Source organism: Panthera tigris, chromosome E3 (assembly GCF_018350195.1).
Source record: "Panthera tigris isolate Pti1 chromosome E3, P.tigris_Pti1_mat1.1, whole genome shotgun sequence".
NCBI classification, from domain to species: domain Eukaryota; kingdom Metazoa; phylum Chordata; class Mammalia; order Carnivora; family Felidae; genus Panthera; species Panthera tigris.
In genome coordinates, this window is record NC_056675.1 from 13,502,501 (window position 1) to 13,518,952 (window position 16,452).

Below are 16,452 nucleotides of genomic sequence, written 5' to 3' on the forward strand. Positions count from 1 at the left end.
AGAGAGAGCATGAACAGGGGAGGGTCAGAGAAAGAGGGAGACACAGAATCTGAAACAGGCTCCAGGCTCTGAGCTGTCAGCACAGAGCCCGATGCGGGGCTCGAACCCACAGACTGTGAGATCATGACCTGAGCCGAAGTCGGACGCTCAACCGACTGAGCCACCCAGGCACCCCAGATCAGTTTTCCATTTTAACGACATTCCTTAGGAACCTTATTTTTATGGGTGAGCATGATGCTGACGCACAGATCTGGTCCCCAGTTTGGGGATATTTACGTTCATGAAGCCTGTTTTGGACTGTATTGGACAGAGATTTAGAAATACCTTGGTTCAAGTGCCTGGAGCTTCTTACAAGTATGTGACTCTTGGCAACTTACTTAATTCTTCAATTCTCACCTTCTCACTGTAAAATTGGAATTCTAAAACCTACACAGTCGGGTGTGGGGAGGGTGGGGGGAGGTGTTACAGTGTTAAAGAAGGCAATGTATATCAAGTGCATCATAGCATATTTCCTTGCTTTTCCTATGTGCTGACATTGGCCATATAAGGTACTTCTGGGTTGTTTCTTAACTGCCTGACAAAATTTGTAAACAAATTTCTATAGACATTTTTGCTCCATTTTGGATAAATATATGGCAGAGAAGAGCTGAGCTAACTAGTACGAAAAACGTTGAGGTTCTTGATGCGTATCACAGAATCATCTTCCCGGTAGGAAAGAGACGTTGCTCCAGAAGTGGACGAGTGTCCGCCTCACCACAACCACGCCAACATCGCGTATCGGCGTTTACATTTTTTTTCAACAGTGATAGATTAGAAAAAGAATTAATCTGCATTTCTTTGATGATTACTGAAGTTGAGCACTTTTTTTCATGTTGATTAGCCATTTCTATTTCCTCTCCCATGAACTGACCTCTCTGCTTTTGGAAGGAAGAATGAGTCTCCGAGGGCTAGCTAGAGAAAGAGATGCTCCGGTGATCATTCCCGCAGAGCCCTGGGGCCAAGAGCTGCCGGGGAGAGAATTAAGAGCCTCCCGGGACTGCCAAGTGACTGTGGAACAGCCTCGTTCCTAAACCTGAGTGAGCGTTCTACACAGTCAACCTGCAATCAACATTGGCTCGCTACCTTTTTATTTCCTCTGTTAAGAAATAGTTTGGATTTTTGAGAGGGGCTCTTCGCATTCCACTCAAGCCAGTGCTTATAATTCTTTTCTGGGTAGACGACCAGCATGCCTATTCAGTTTGGGTTTTTTTGCTCGGAGAGTCCCATTGGCTCACAGTGCATCGCTGTAGATCTTGCCTGAGTCTTTTACGATTCCTGCCATCCAGCCAGGGGCTGTGACTGCTCTGTAACCTTCTTAGATTTAAATCTGTTGCTCGCATTCTCCTCATAGTGTTACAGAGCAGCAGAGCCCATCCATACTGATGTCTTAATATCATTCTCTCCTCCTTGGATTTATAGAGTAAAATAAACCCGCTGCCATAGAAATGCTTATTGATTACTGAAGTACATAATAAAGCGTAAGAATAAAGTAAGACCCAGTAATCGGTCCTGTTCCTGGGGGATGACAGTAAACCCTGGCCATGGCAGCCTCTACGGGCTGCTTTCTGCTCTGGAGTTAGGAGGCTCCCTTTTAATTAGGAGTCCAAATAGTAAGCAGTGAATGATAGAAACCAGGCAGAAAGAGCACATACTGTATGATTCCATTTATATAAAACTCTAGAAAATATACAAACTAATCTGTAGTGACAGAAAGCAGATCAGTTGGGGGGAGAGCGGTATGGGCAGAGAGGGGAGAGCAGGATTAACAAAGGAGCACGAGGAGACTTCTGAGGGCTGTGGATGTGTTCACTGTCTTGATTGCGGTGATGGTTTCATGGGTGTGTACATGTGTACAAATGTATCCTATAGTGCCTTTTAAATATGGCTAGTTTATTCCTGTACGTTAGAGCTCAATAAAGCCATTAAAGCCACTAAAAAAAAAAAAAAAAGAAAGAAAGAAAGAAACGGCATAAAGGGACAACCCCTGGGTCATTTTGTGCTAGAAACAAATGTTCTCTTTTCTTAGGAAACTATATTTTAAGGAATATTTATGAGGACTTGTAAGACTCCATTTCCCCTTCACATTTGGACCGATGGGGATTTCAGGAGACTGAATGGTACCATCAAAAAATAAAATAAAAAGGCATTGGTAGGGCAAGAGAGCCCTCTTCTTTCTCGGTCCCCTTTTCCTTTCTTACATCTGCACCTTAAAGGTGGATTTTTATGTAATTTTTTGGTAGAAACAAAAGAAGCTGAGGCCTCTGGAAAATAACATTAGTTTCCTTCTCACCCTACTCTTTCTGCCATTATATTTCCCCCGCCCAGAGGAGAGGGCCTACAAAGAAGAAATAAAAACTACTCCAAAATGTTGGCAGTCTGAAAGGGGTCAGGGGTTTTCAGCACCAAGAGATGTTTGTTTTTCTTGCATTTTAACTCTTAATTTTTGACACAGTGGGAAACTCCAGCGTGGCTGCCATTTAAAATGTAACAATGGCCTGGTGCCCTGATTGCCTCTGTCACAAGGGCATCGTGACGGAAGGCCAGGAGACAAAGCAAATGAGGCCAAAGACAGTGCCTGCTGCTGAGGTGCTGGTCCATTTCTCTGCTTTTGAATGTTTCTTTTCTCTGGCCTCATAAGGAGTCACTCAGGGAGACTGAAGCTGGAATTTGTACAACCTCTCTTCAGTCCCCTTGATTTTAATCAGAAATACACAATTATTCTTTTCCTCCAAATAGAGAAACTCAATCCCCATTTTAAATTCAATTATTGTAATTGCAGCATTCAGAGAAATAGCACATTCATCTTCTAATAAGAGATTGTGGGTACCAAATTACTGCATATAGTATGTCAAAACAGGAAACTTGAGACTGGCAGACCAGTGGGTGTTTTTATCTTGGCGATTTGTATTTTCTTGCAGACAATTTATAGTAATCCTACCCTTCCTTGTTTATGATTTGTAAGACTAGGTTTTCAAGCCATCCTAAAATAAAGACTGTTTTTAGGTACAATTTAATTTAAAATGCCCATTACGAACATGATGGATTCTAAGAGGGGCGAAAGTGATAGGAAAAGAAAGCGAAATCAGTTTTTGGATCCTGTAGAATGACGGCCCACCATGTCTTTGGATCTTCCCGAACCACCCTCTTACATTTGTAAATCACTTTGTCTCCAGCCATATTTCTAACCCATTAGCTACGCTTTTCACTGTCTTGCATTTTAAACAAACAGAACACAAAGTCTGATGGGTGGGAAGTTGACAATGTGGCCATTATGTCTGTCAGCATGAGAGCACCGCTCTCCCTTTTCCTGTTCAATTCCAGTTGCTTCACTTGGCTTGAAGTGAGCCAAATGTAAAAGGAAATACCTTAGGATTTTGATTTTCCTGATTTTCTTTCTTTTTTTATTTTAAAAAGAAAACTTTTTAAGTGTTTATTTATTTTTGAGAGAGAGAGAAAGATTCAGAGCACAAGCAGGGGAGGGGCAGAGAGAGAGGGAGACTTAGAATCTGAAGCACGCTCCAGGCTCTGAGCTGTCAGCACAGAGCGTGATGCGGGGCTCGAACCCACGAACCTGGAGATCATGACCTGAGCCAAAGTTGGACGCTTAACTGACTGAGCCACCCAGGTGCCCCGATTTTCCTGATTTTCTTAAAGGAATAACCTTAAAATTGGATTTCTTCAAATGTGTGCTGTTATTTTCTTCAGATTTTCTTTTACCTTGAAATTATTTCCATGTCTTTCTTGTACACACACTCAGACACCCACGCTTCCAAACACCTTAGTGTTCTTTCCATCACCCCTGTATATTTCTTTTTTTTTTTTTTATGTTTATTTATTTTTGAAAGAGAAAGAGAGAACAAGCGGGGGAAGGGCAGAGAGAGAAAGAGAGAGAGAGAGGGAAGCACAGAATCTGAAGCAGGCTCCAGGCTCTGAGCTGTCAACACAGAGCCCAATGCAGGGTTCAAACCCACAAACTGTGAGATCATGACCTGAGTCAAAGTCGGAGGCTTAACCCACTGAGCCACCCAGGCGACCTCCATCCCCATTTATTTCTTGACTCCTCAATTAAACAGTTCCCATGACACCTTCCTTCAGATTGTTTGCTAACATAATTTATGAATTCATTCTTTCACATATGTTCCTTGAGCGCCTTTTAGGTGTCAGATTTAGGAAGAACAGAATATAAGCAAACTCTGACCACAGTGTTGAAGATGCTGGAAATCAGCAGTGGACCTCTGGCCAGTGAAGTCAGAGGAAGCTCCCATATATGTGGGAGAGAGAACAGGCATTTCCGAGAGGAGTAGTAGTCCGTTGGACTGTTTGCTGAGTGTGACTCCTAAGTGCCAGGCATTTTAGTCATATTCTCTCAACTACTCCCTGTGTATACAGTTACCAGCCTTAATGCTCTAAGAAGTTTTATCTCTTCCCAAGGTAACTCTCTTGGTTGGTTTTATTAGATCAATCCTTAGGTAGGCCTTGCATATATGTAAATTCTGTGTAAAGGCTATTCAAGTAGCTCCTAATCCTGATTGGTCAGAATCTCTAGACAGATTCCAAAATGGCTGGCTTCCGAGTTGTACCCATCATCACATGTTATTTTCGATATCCATCCTATCTGTCTATTTATTTATTTGGCCAGTTTGAATTTGAATGAACATCTCACTAATGACGAAGCCCGTAAGTCGTTACAGCACTCTGCATAACCTACAGGTGTAGACTCCCAGCTCTTAAATCTATCCATTTTACTTTAGTCCCTATACACAGGTTACTGGCTCCTATTCCTGGAATAAATCCAGACCATATCCACCCAAAAGAATGTGCATCGGGAACCTAAAGGAACACTTAGAAAATTGAATCCTAAAGTGTATTTCCTTGTTGGTAAAAATGAACCATACTTCATTTTATTGCACTTCTCTTTATTGTGTTTCACAGATACGGTGTTTTACATATATTGAAGGTTTGCGGCAACCCTAAATGGAGCACGTCTTTCGGTGCCATTTTTCCAGTGCCATTTGCTCACTTCATTTATCTGTCATATTTTGGGTTTTCTCACGGCATTTCAAACATTTTCTTTATTTTTATATTTGGGCTTTTTTTTTAAAGTTCATTTATTTAGGTAATCTCCACACCCAGCTTGGGGCTTGAACTCACGACCCTGAAATCAAGAGTTGCACACTCTTCTGACCAAGCCAGCTAGGTGCTCCCATTAGTATTACATTTGTAATGGCGATCTGTAATCAGTGATCTTCGGTGTCACTATTGTGATTGTTTTGAGGTGCCACAAACAATCAGACGGCAAACTTGATAGATGAAGGTTGTGTGTGTTCTGACTCCTCCACTAACTGGCCTTTCCCCCATCTCTCTCCCTCTCCTTGGGCCTTCCTACTCTCTGAGACACAGTGATTTTGAAATTAGGCCAATTAATATCCCTACAGTGGCCTCTAGATGCTTCCGGAAGAGTTATAAATCTCTCACTTTAAATAAAGAGCTACAGATGATTAAGCTTCGGGAAAACGCATGTCTAAAGCCAAGATAGGCCAAAACCCTTGCACTAAACAGTTAGCCAGGTTGTAAACGCAAAGGAAAAGTTCTTGAAGGAAGTTGAAAGTGCTCTTCTAAGGAGCACATGAATGATAGCTGACAGAGAAAGTTTGAATGGTCTGGAGAGAAGATCAAACCGACCACAACATCTCCTTAAGACAGAGCCCAATCTAGAGCAAGCTCCTAGCTCTCTTCAATTCTGTGAAGGCCGGGAGAGGTAAGGAAACTGCAGAAGAAAAGTTTAAAGCTAGCAGAGGTCAGTCACGAGGTTTAAGGAGAGGCTGGCTCCATAACATAAACTTTCAAGGTGCAGCAGCAAATGCTGAGTCACAAGCAGCGGCAAATTATCCAGAACCTCTAGCTGAGATCATTAATGAAGGTGGCTACACCAAATGATAGACTTTGAACGTAGATGGAGCAGCCTTCTAAGATGCCGTTGAGAGGAGTTGCGTAGCTAGACAGGAGATGTCAGTGCCTGACTTCAGAGCTTCAGAGGACAGGCCAACTCTCTGGTTAGTGGCTAACACAGCTGGTGACTTTATGTTGAAGCCAGTGTTCATTTACCATTACAAAAATCTTAGGACCCTTAAGAATTTTGCTGAATCTACTCTGCCCGTGCTCTATAAATGGAACAACAAAGGATAGATGACAGCACATCGGTCTACAGATGGTTTACTGAATATTTTAAGCCCACTGTTGAGACCTACTGCTCAGAAAATCAGATTCCCTTCAAAATAGGACTGCTCGTTGACAATGCACCTGGTCACGCAAGAGCTCTGATGGAGATGTACGATGAGATTAATGTTATTTCCATGCCTGCTAACACAGCATCCATTCTACAGCCTATGAATCAAGGAGCCATTTCGACTTTCAAGTCCTACTATTTAAGCAATACATTCTGTAAGGCTGTAGCTGCCCTAGGTAGTGTTTTCTCTGTTGGATCTGGACAAAGTAAATTGAAACCTCTCTGGATAGGATTCGCCATTCTCCGTGGCAATAGAGATATTCGTGATTTATAGGAAGAAGCCAAAATATCAACCCTAACGGGAGTTTGGAAGAAGTTGATCCGACCCTCGTGGATGGCGTTGAGGGGTTCAAGACTTCGGGAGGAAGTAGCTGCACGTGTGGTGGGAACAGTGGGCGAACTGGGATCAGAAGTGGGGCCCGCAAATGGGACTTCACGCTGCAGCCTCGTGATCAGACTTGAATGGAAGGGGAGTCGCTCCTTCCAGATGAGCAAAGAAAGTGGTGTCTTGAGATGGGATCTACCCCTGGGGAAGACTCTCTGAAGATCGTTGAAATGACCACAAAGAACGTAGACTAGCCCTCAAAAGTAATCAATTAAGCAGCAACAGGGTTTGAGAGGATCGACTCCAGTTTTAAACCTAGTTCTCCTGTGGATGAAATGCTGTCAGACAGCGTCACGTGCTACAGAGAAATCATTTGTTCGTGATAGGAAGAGTCTGTTGATGGGGCCAACTTCATTATCGTCTTATAAGAAATGGCCACAGCCACCACCCTGATCAGTCAGCAGCCATCAACACCAAGGTGATGCCCTCCACCAGCAAGAAGATTATAAGTGACTGAAAGCTCAGATGATGGCCAACATTTTTTAGCAATAAAGTATTTATTAACTAAGGGTGTGTATGTTGGGGGTTTTTTGGACACAGTACTATTGCACATGTAATAGACTACAGGGTAGTGTAAATGTAACTTTTATATGCACTGGGAAACCAAAAATTTCATTTGACTCACTTTATTTCGATATTCATTTTATTGCAGTGGTGTGGACCCAAGCCTGCAATATCTCCCCAGACATGCCTGTATTTTATCAATGAAATAAAACCATTTGCTATTCTACTTTGAGAGGGAATGATAGTTTCTGTTTGCTTGTCTGTTTGGGTTGTTGTCTCTCTTTCTGTGTAATAGAGTAGTGAGTCTTCAAACACCTCACAAGCGTGATTTCTTGCAGAATATGATCTCCTGTCTGGCAGTAAAATTATAAAGAAATTAAATCTGTGGCACCTGGGTGGCTCAGTTGGTTAAACGTCCGACTTCAGCTCAGGTTATGATCTCACGGATCGCAAGTTTGAGCCCCAGCCTGCACACGTGTTCTCTCTCTCTCTCTCTCTCTCTCTCTCTCTGTCAAAAATAAACATAAAAAATAGAAATTAAATCCAACAGTTAAACAACTATTGCCATCTTATTTCTGTGTATGACATAGCATTTCTTTCACGAAGTAGACAGAAAAGGTAAAACTATTAGTATTTCTCTCTGGCTGCTTTCAAATGTTTGAATTCATTGAATCCTAACAAAAATTCTGTGGAGTATGTATCATTTCCATTGACAGGGTAAAAAACAAGAAAGGTAGGCTCGAAGATGTTTAGTGTCTTTCCCCAGACCACGTGGTTGCTGAGTTGGGGGGATCGGAACTTGAACCTGGCGCCCTTCCCTGAGCCTGGTGCTGTACCAGGCCCTCGTCTTTAGGGAGAGCTGTCTGCAGTGGGGTAGAAATGTGGCCACCTGCTGCAGTCACTGCCGCTTAGGGTTATTTCAGCCTCTTCCGTTCGGCCCGCCTCCACCCACAGCCCAGCCGTTGATCCGAAAGATGTTTTTCAAGGAGTGTCTTTGCATAGAGCGTGGGAGAGCGAGCAGCGCTAGGTCGTACTTGTTGGGAACATGAACTTTGGAGGACGGAACTGGGTTCAAGTACTGCCTGTGCCACCGGAAGCCTTAACTTCTCCTCTTGAAAATGGAGGGGCCGTAACACTTCCCTCCCAGGGCCGTTGTCAGAACGTTCTCTTAATGAGCGGTGGGCTGTAGGCTGGCTCTTCTAGGGGGAAAGGTGCTCTAAGAGAGTTCCCATGGAGAATCCCTACCATGCGGGAGCCATGCTGCAGAGCTAAGATGTGAAATGCACTTCATCTTCAGGAAGCCTTCCCCAAAAGAGACAGCTAAGAACTACTCTTCTCCGGCTCCCTTTGCCTGAGGTGGACGCTGTCCCTTTGGCCAGAAATTGAATCGTGTAGGTGCCACTTAGCATGGGAAGCAGTGCCTCACATGCAGTGCCTCCCAACCTTGGGGGCCGGAAGGAAGAGTGGTTTGCAGCACTTTCATCACCTGGGGAAAAAGAACTCGGAGGCACAGGCACTTTAAGAAAGATGCTTTTACTTTGAGTGTTGGAGAAAATAGAACAATTACCTATTGAAAGCGAAGTGGATGAAAAAACATCTCTGTTCGTACTACCCTGATCATTTAATCTATTCAGATCCGTTGTGCCTTCCTGAAGGTGGTTCAGGCCAGACTGTCTGTTCCTTCCCCTCGCTAGGGCACCCGGCGATCCCAACTCGAGACGGATTTCCTACGCCACGAGGAGATTCCTCTAAGGGTTTGTGCTCTATGTGCAGTATCGGACCCGTACAATAAATAAAAGGAGGGAGGGAGGGGGATCCACAAATCATCAAATCGGTATTAGCATCTTTTAGGGTCCTTAAGACTGCACTAGGCCCTGTGATGATTCCAGGGACCACCAGAGTGCTCTGAGGAGCTCACTCTCTGACAAGGGAGCAAGACTTCTGTACATAAAATCAGTGAAGGATTGTGTTCTGTTGAAACTACTCCGTCTTTGTTGAAGAATGAATGCATGCATGATTTTTGACATCTGTTGAGTGCTTTCTATGGATCAGGCACTGTTCTATGCCTTTTAATGATATAGAGAGAGATATACATATACATGTATATAGACATATATATATATAATATTTCATTATTGTATATTTATGAAGGCAAATGCTCTTCACCGTGGGAGTTAGTACTGCCAATAGCCCCATTTGATAGAAAATGAAACTGAGGCACAGAAAGGTTAAGTTACTTGCCTAAGGTCCTACAGAGTGTAAGTGGTAGAGCCAAGACTTGAATCCAGGCAAACTGGCCCCGTGGCCATGTGTGAAAGAGAATAGGATGTGCTTTGCAAGAGCTGGTTGCCATTTTGGTTCAGACGAAGAGCTTCCGGGCTTTGTTATCTGCTCATCTGGCTTTGGCTTCCTCAAGACTGCAAGCTCCCTCCCCCTTTCTAGAACCCATACCAGCTGGGCCAACCCTGTGCGGTTCTACCCCGCCTGGGCCCCGGCCCCGCCTGCTCTCTCATTTGTAGTTTCTCTCACCGAGCACATTTCTAAAGGAGGACCGCTGCTCCGCTTTAAGGACATACGAATGGCTTGCCCTCACCTGTCAAGCATGATCCTTGTATTTTACCAGGCCCATTATGAACGCAATCTTTCTGTCGAAAATTTGCATACCTCCTTTCTTGAAAAGTAATGACAGCAATTTCTTTCCCTCCGCTCACTTTCTGAGTGTCTCATTTAACGGCACCTGTGAAACCGACAGGCGCAGAGATGAGAAGTGAAAGAGAGCAGTTGATTAAATCATCATCAAGCCGGGCCTCAGAAAGTCAATTCTGCTTGCCGTCTGCAATGATATCCTTTTATCTTAAAGTAATGAGCTATGGCACTTTTGCATCGGGTAATGCGATAAGTTCTATTAGCATGTTCCATTTGCCTCACAAGCAAGGGCAAGTCATTTTAGCTAGCTCATATCACTGCAATCAAAGCAATTGGCTTCCCAGGCAGAGAAGAAAGGGAAAAGGCTCAGGGTGATTTCTATGGATCACAACACAGCGGAAAAAATAGACTCTTGTATTATTTTAACCCGTAACATGCTTTTCCTTTTTACTCATCAGCAAATTGGGGTTTTATTAGCTCACACAGGACTCTGAAAAGAACCAAGGTTTAGTTGTAGCAAACCCAGGGGGCTCAGGCCCCACCCAAAGGAACAAGCAGCTGTGATCTGGAAAGGGAAGATTGCACAGGGGGTCACAAATATAATACTGCCAGCGAACGTAGCTGAGAAGGTCTCCCTGGTAATAATACCGTGGTCTCGTAATAAACTCTTACTTCACACCATCTTCAAAGTCATTTGTAATAGGTCCCCAGGCAGGTACGGATTAATGCTATTGATGACTTAGAATCAGTAAATCAATGGCAAAGAGGCAAAGGATCTGTTGCTTAAGCTTAAAAGAGATCGTTTACAAATCACCCGGCCCTAGACTGTCAGTTTTACCTTTGGACAAGAAACTCATTTTTCTCATGTTGGCAACCACTGAGGCTTGTGGGCTCTGGGCTTTAAGTAAATTTCATCTTTGGGGTTTATGTATGTTTATACTTGGCAAAGTGTGACTTCCTTTCTTCTTAAAGGGGAAAAAAATGCTGAACTCCAAAGATTTGTGAAATACCCACTTCTTCCACATCCAAAAGCCCAACAATATTTTAATGAGCTAGCTGGAAATTTACAACATACAGATTGTTTTATGAAATATACCTGGATTTGAAAGTGACAAAAAGGACCAAAAAGGAAAAAAAAAAAAAAAACAAAAAACCATGTTGAATATTAAGTCGTGACCTTTAGAACTTCAGATTTGGACAGCTTGATTTCTGGCTGTGTATTTGTCCTTCTAATGAGTGGTCAGAATGAACCTAGAACACCATAGGCACTTTAAAAGTATTTGTTGAATGAAAATGTGTGATCATCTGAGAGACCCTGGAGGGGGATCAGAAGTGTTCCGCTAGCCCCCTCAGATCACGTTGGCCGTTTGAGTCCTGGCCCATTCAAGCTGAGAACTTGCAAAAATGCCAGGTTCTGAGAACTCCCCATAGGAATAACAGGTCACCAGTACAGAATTCCAGAAGCTTCTGAAGATTTGCTCTCCTCTCTACCTCCTGCACAGTTAAAGATGGGTAGACCTTACATTATTTTCTAATGTGCTCTTTTTGTGACTGTCAGAAGCTTTATTCTCATCTTTGAAGTTACTGTTTGGCAAACAAATCTTTCAATTATGCTTTCGCTTTTGTAGAGCTATTTTATTTGATTGGGTATAGTTGTTGTTGAGGCGGAAAGGAAGAGGGCCAGTGGCATCATTTTACAATCGGTAAGAATACCGTAAACCATTTTCAGGATGAAAATATTCTTTTTTATTTCAAGGTCCCCAATAGCTTTAAATTTCACTTAAAGCCCAAAGTCGATAGGAGAGCAGTGTAAACATTGTGAAACGAGGGCTTTGTGAAGTGACGGAAGACAGACAACATCAGAGTTGCCGTACGCGGCACAGAATGACTACGTGTTTTTGCATGTACCAGGAATTGCAGGGATGGGAAGATGATGGTGGGCATGTTTCTAGTCACTGTGCTGCTAGTTTACTTCTTTAAATAAAAAGTAAGTGTCATGTTTTCTCTAGGTGGCTTCTTCTGAAATTGCTTTTAGGTGAGGGATGTCTTTACAGTCTTAGATAAACCGCCTGCCCCAAAGGGAAATCGATTTGTTTTGTCACCAGCAAAGTTAAATTGTACTTGATGTTAGATGCCGTAGTTTACAAGTTGGGGTTCTCCCTCATTTTCCTCTTATTTCCTTTAGGCAGAAAGAAGAATAAAATAACTTTGTTCAGTGATGGTGTTCAGCCCTGACATCTTTGGTGGCAATGATAAATGGATTTGAGATACGAAATAACTGTTCCAGCAAGGTCCATTGAGCAGAATAGAGAGCAATGCCCTCCTCAATGTCATTGTATGTGATATATTCAATGATTGCCACTTTCTGCTTAAGAATGCATTCCATCACGAGGTACCTAGAATTCCATCTTGTTCCTTCATTCCGAATGAGGCGGAGAGATGTCGCAGACCTTGACTTATTTCGATTTGGATCAGCGTCTTAAAACACAGATATTGAGATTCCCAAATGGAAATGAGAAATGTTTGCTTTTGAGGAAGTACAACAAAATCATAATCGTGTCTTGTCTGGGCCTTTTAATGGAAGGTATTTCCTTCTTGGCCCCAACTCTAGGCTCTGCTAATGATTTTAACACTGCCCCCTGTGCTCAAACATACACCCCGCTGAATTAAGCAGTGGAGTTAGTCATTATTTCCTGTACCTTCTTTCTTTGGAATTACTTGTTTTTTCAAAATCATAGTTTCTTATGTAACCTGGAATCAGCCACTGTTTGAAGAATTCTAAAGAAGAATGAGGTGAACTTATCAATGTGAGCACCTTTCACGTCCCAAGACACTATCTCTTACCTACTCAGAGCTAACTCTGTAGTACGGATGTGTCTTGTGGCAAACAGTGAAAATATAATTTTGTAAGAGATGGAGACAGAACAATTAATTCTAAGAAGAGTACTGTAATTCTAAGAATTCCTAATTCATATTAGAAGATTCTAAGGGAACTGGGTTTGCAAAGGCAAATTAAACATTTTTAGGTAGAAACTTGGAGAACCAGAATTAATTTACAAAGACACATGAAATATTTTTAGGTAGGAACTTGGAGAACCAGAATTCCAGGTGGAGGGAACTGAAAAGCGCAAAGATGATAAATCCTGAGGGTGTGACCAGTTGTGCCTGAGTGTGGCAACAACCAGGGGTGTGTTAAGATAGTGCTACTCCAAGTGTGGGCGCACACCCAGGCCACGCCCTGAGTTCTTGGTTAACCGTCTACTGGGGGATCGGCGTGGCAGCTGAGAATAAGCATTTGGAAACTTTTATAGCAATTCAGTAGAGTAATTTCCTATCCCTTAAATCTAATAATAACACACACACACACACACACACACACACACACACACACACACATGTCTTTGCTTTTCTTTTTCACATTCCTAGCAATTTATTTTTTATTATATTCTACAATGTATTGGAAATTAAGGAAAACAAAACAAAAACAAATGGTCCTTCTCCGCAGAAAGCTTGACATGCACTGTGCTGGAGGAGCGGCTGGGTGTCGGGAGTCGGAGGCTCCGTGAAGAGTTTGCCTTGCCGCGGGAAGTGTCCAGACTCTTCGCTGAGACTGCACGTGCAACAGCATTACCAAGAAGATAAGGGGAGTGGGATAGATACGAAGAAGATAATACCAGCGGGAGAGGGGCGGACTTGGGGCAAGCAAACGAGGGCGAGTCTGGATTTAGGTGGATGCTCGGGTCTGAGGTGTTTGCAGGGCTTTGGGAAGGGGATGTAGCGAGCAAAAACGTACTTTAGTAAGTTAACACTTACTGCCTACGCCAACTCTGTGCCGTGTGTTGTCCGAACCATTTACACGTGTTCACTTGTTCTCTTCTCCCCTTCCTTTGGGGGACATGCCGTTAGTACCCACATTTTACAGATAAGTAAACTGAGATGCAGAGAATTGAAATGATTCTCCCAGAGTCACGTAGCTGGCAGGTGGTGGGCACAGAGATGTTTTAGTCTCAATATATACATGGTAGACGGAACTAGGGGACTCTAAGGGCTCTCCAGGAAATCACAGACAAACAGTGGAACTGCAGGTTCAACTCTGGGGGGACAGTGAAATTAAGGGATATGCAGAGAAGGAAGAGCCATGAGGAGATACTAGGGAAGAGCAGTATTGGTGAATGTGTACAAGGGGAAAATGCCAATATGTTCAGTCGAAACAATCCGAATAGCAGCACGAGGGAATTTCCTTACTAGGTTATTTACAATCCATACGGTGGATTGCAGCACAGCCTTTTACACACACACACACACACACATATACTTATTTTTAGGTTTATTTATTTATTTATGGGGGCGGGGAGGGACAGAGAGAGAGGGAGAGAGAATCCCAAGCGGGCTCTGTGCAGTCAGCATGGGGCTCGATCGCACAAACTGCGAGATCACCACCTGAGCCGAAATCAAGAGTCAGATGCTTAACCGACGGAGCCATCCAGCTGCCCCGCAGCGCAGCCTTTAAAAAAAAAAAAAAAAAGTGATGTGACAGGGTAAATTTGACTCATTGAACAAAATATTTGACACATTATATGAAAACAAAGAAGGGTACAAGTAGTAGGAATTCATTTTCATTTCTTCAAATGTGTATGTGAAGGATGGAGGAAAGACTGGAAAGAATTCTACAGACGTATTAGCTGTCTACCTATGGGCAGCAGGTTCGTGGGTGATTTTTAAATTCTGTTCAATAAAATATGCATTAATTTGTAAAAGGAGAAAATACTGGGTGGGTGGGTGCGTGGGTGGGTTGAAGTGTTTAAAGGGTGGGACTTAGTGCAAAAGGGAGAGTTGCCCCCAGAAGGCTCACTTCTAATTTGTGAAACCAGAGGGAACAGATGGTGAAGTTGAGTGGGGTTGGGTTCCAGTCACCGGAAGTGCTGTGCTCAGGCACTAGGCCCTTTCTGAGTTCTGCCTTTGAGGCATGTGGCTTGGATTTCATGCTCCTGTCTCCCTCTTTTGTCTGTGCGGGTTTGGCTCACATGTGTGTCTGAAGGCTCAGTGACCAAGAATTCTCTCCCATCTGGGGGGGAAGGCCCCCTTGTTCCTTTTCATTTCTTGCTTTTAAAACGGAGGAAAATATTTCCAGCTTTTCACAAAGGGCTTTGAAGTCTAGTCATGGGGAGTACTCTGTCACCTCAAGCTGGTTGTTAGCGTGCAACCTGTTTGCTAATAAACCAATGCGGGACCCTGGTGTCAAAATGCTTAAAATGGTCAAATCAGCGGGGACTCTGTTTCTGCATTCGACATGCCTTTCCCATTTTCCAGCCTCATGCAGAACATACACCTGAATCAGGAGGTGGCTCGGCGTGAACTCTTGTAAATTGGAGTGGGTATCTAGGGATTGGGGAGCAGACACTTCTTCTTTTAACCTTTCGAGACCAGGAATCATTTGGCCCCAAATCCACAATGTACTGAACCTGGGGTGTAAAAGCCGTACAGTGTATTAAATGTGAATTTGAGCCCATGAATTCTGCCCGCACTGACTCTATAAAACAGCCTCTCCTTTTCATAAAGCCGGCCCATAAACGGCTGCCAGCGAAGCAGAAAGACTCCTTAGGACTGTGGCTCGCGTTCCGTCTGGGGTTGTCAACAAACCCCCTTTATGAGTGGAATAGACCTCTTGTATGTGTCGAACTTCTGGCTTTTTACAGAGTGTGTCAGGAGCCAGGCTAGGCAAGCGTTAGGCGCTGTTTGCTGAGTGCATTTATTGCCTTTGCATAATTTATGAGCTGGAGGGGTTGACCATCATCCGTCTCTGCCAGGGGCTGGCACTCGAGGCTCCGGAGAGCGGAGCTGTAAATTGGATGGTGCGCTCCTGCTGAGCTCACGGCAAAGTCCTCGGGTCAGTATGGGAATTTAATACCAGAAATGGAACTGTTTTCTCAGCGCACCATGTGGGCCCCAGTGCAGCAGAGACTGTTTTGGCAGACTCTGCGACCGGCCTTGTCGAGGAGCTGTCACTCACCCGGCATGTTGTGTGGGGAGCCTGAGCATTTTTAATCGGCTTGGCATCCGTGCTGCTTCCATAATGGATACCAGTAGGTCTCAGTTCTTCACCATATGCTTAACTCTGGAGACAAGGTGCTTCTGGGTATATCAGTAATTACTTGATGCAGAATTAAGTGGACCTTGAAATTAGAACTGGACTGTTGGAAAGCAGAAAGCTTAACACTTTGATAGAAATAACCATTCCCAGGGACATACCGCTGTTAGGATCGGTAGGGGTGGGGGCTGGGCACGGACAGCGGTAGTTCTTTTCCAGGCGCCCCACTCCTTCTTCCCCCTGCACACCAGTCCTTGGGGACATGGGCAAGTGCCATGCCACAGCCTTCAGCTGTCACTGGTTGCCTCTTGAGGCGAGCTGGGATCATCTGGGGAGAGGAGTCTGCCTGGCAAAATACGCTTCTCTCTTCCACGCCGTCCTGAATGATGCCTTGTCACTCTTGAAACTGCGCCCGTAACTTAGGAACCCCAACAAAAGCCTAAGCAAAGGCAACGGAAAAGTCACACAATCGGGAGAACAGAACCTCATCTGTCTGTTGTTCTA

At 43.8% G+C, this 16,452-nt stretch overlaps 1 protein-coding gene across 6 annotated transcripts in view; it reads left to right on the forward strand.

Moving 5' to 3' along the window:
* AUTS2 (activator of transcription and developmental regulator AUTS2) overlaps nt 1-16,452 on the forward strand; it is a 1,113,014-nt gene that overhangs the window by 771,478 nt on the left and 325,084 nt on the right. The window lies entirely within an intron of this gene.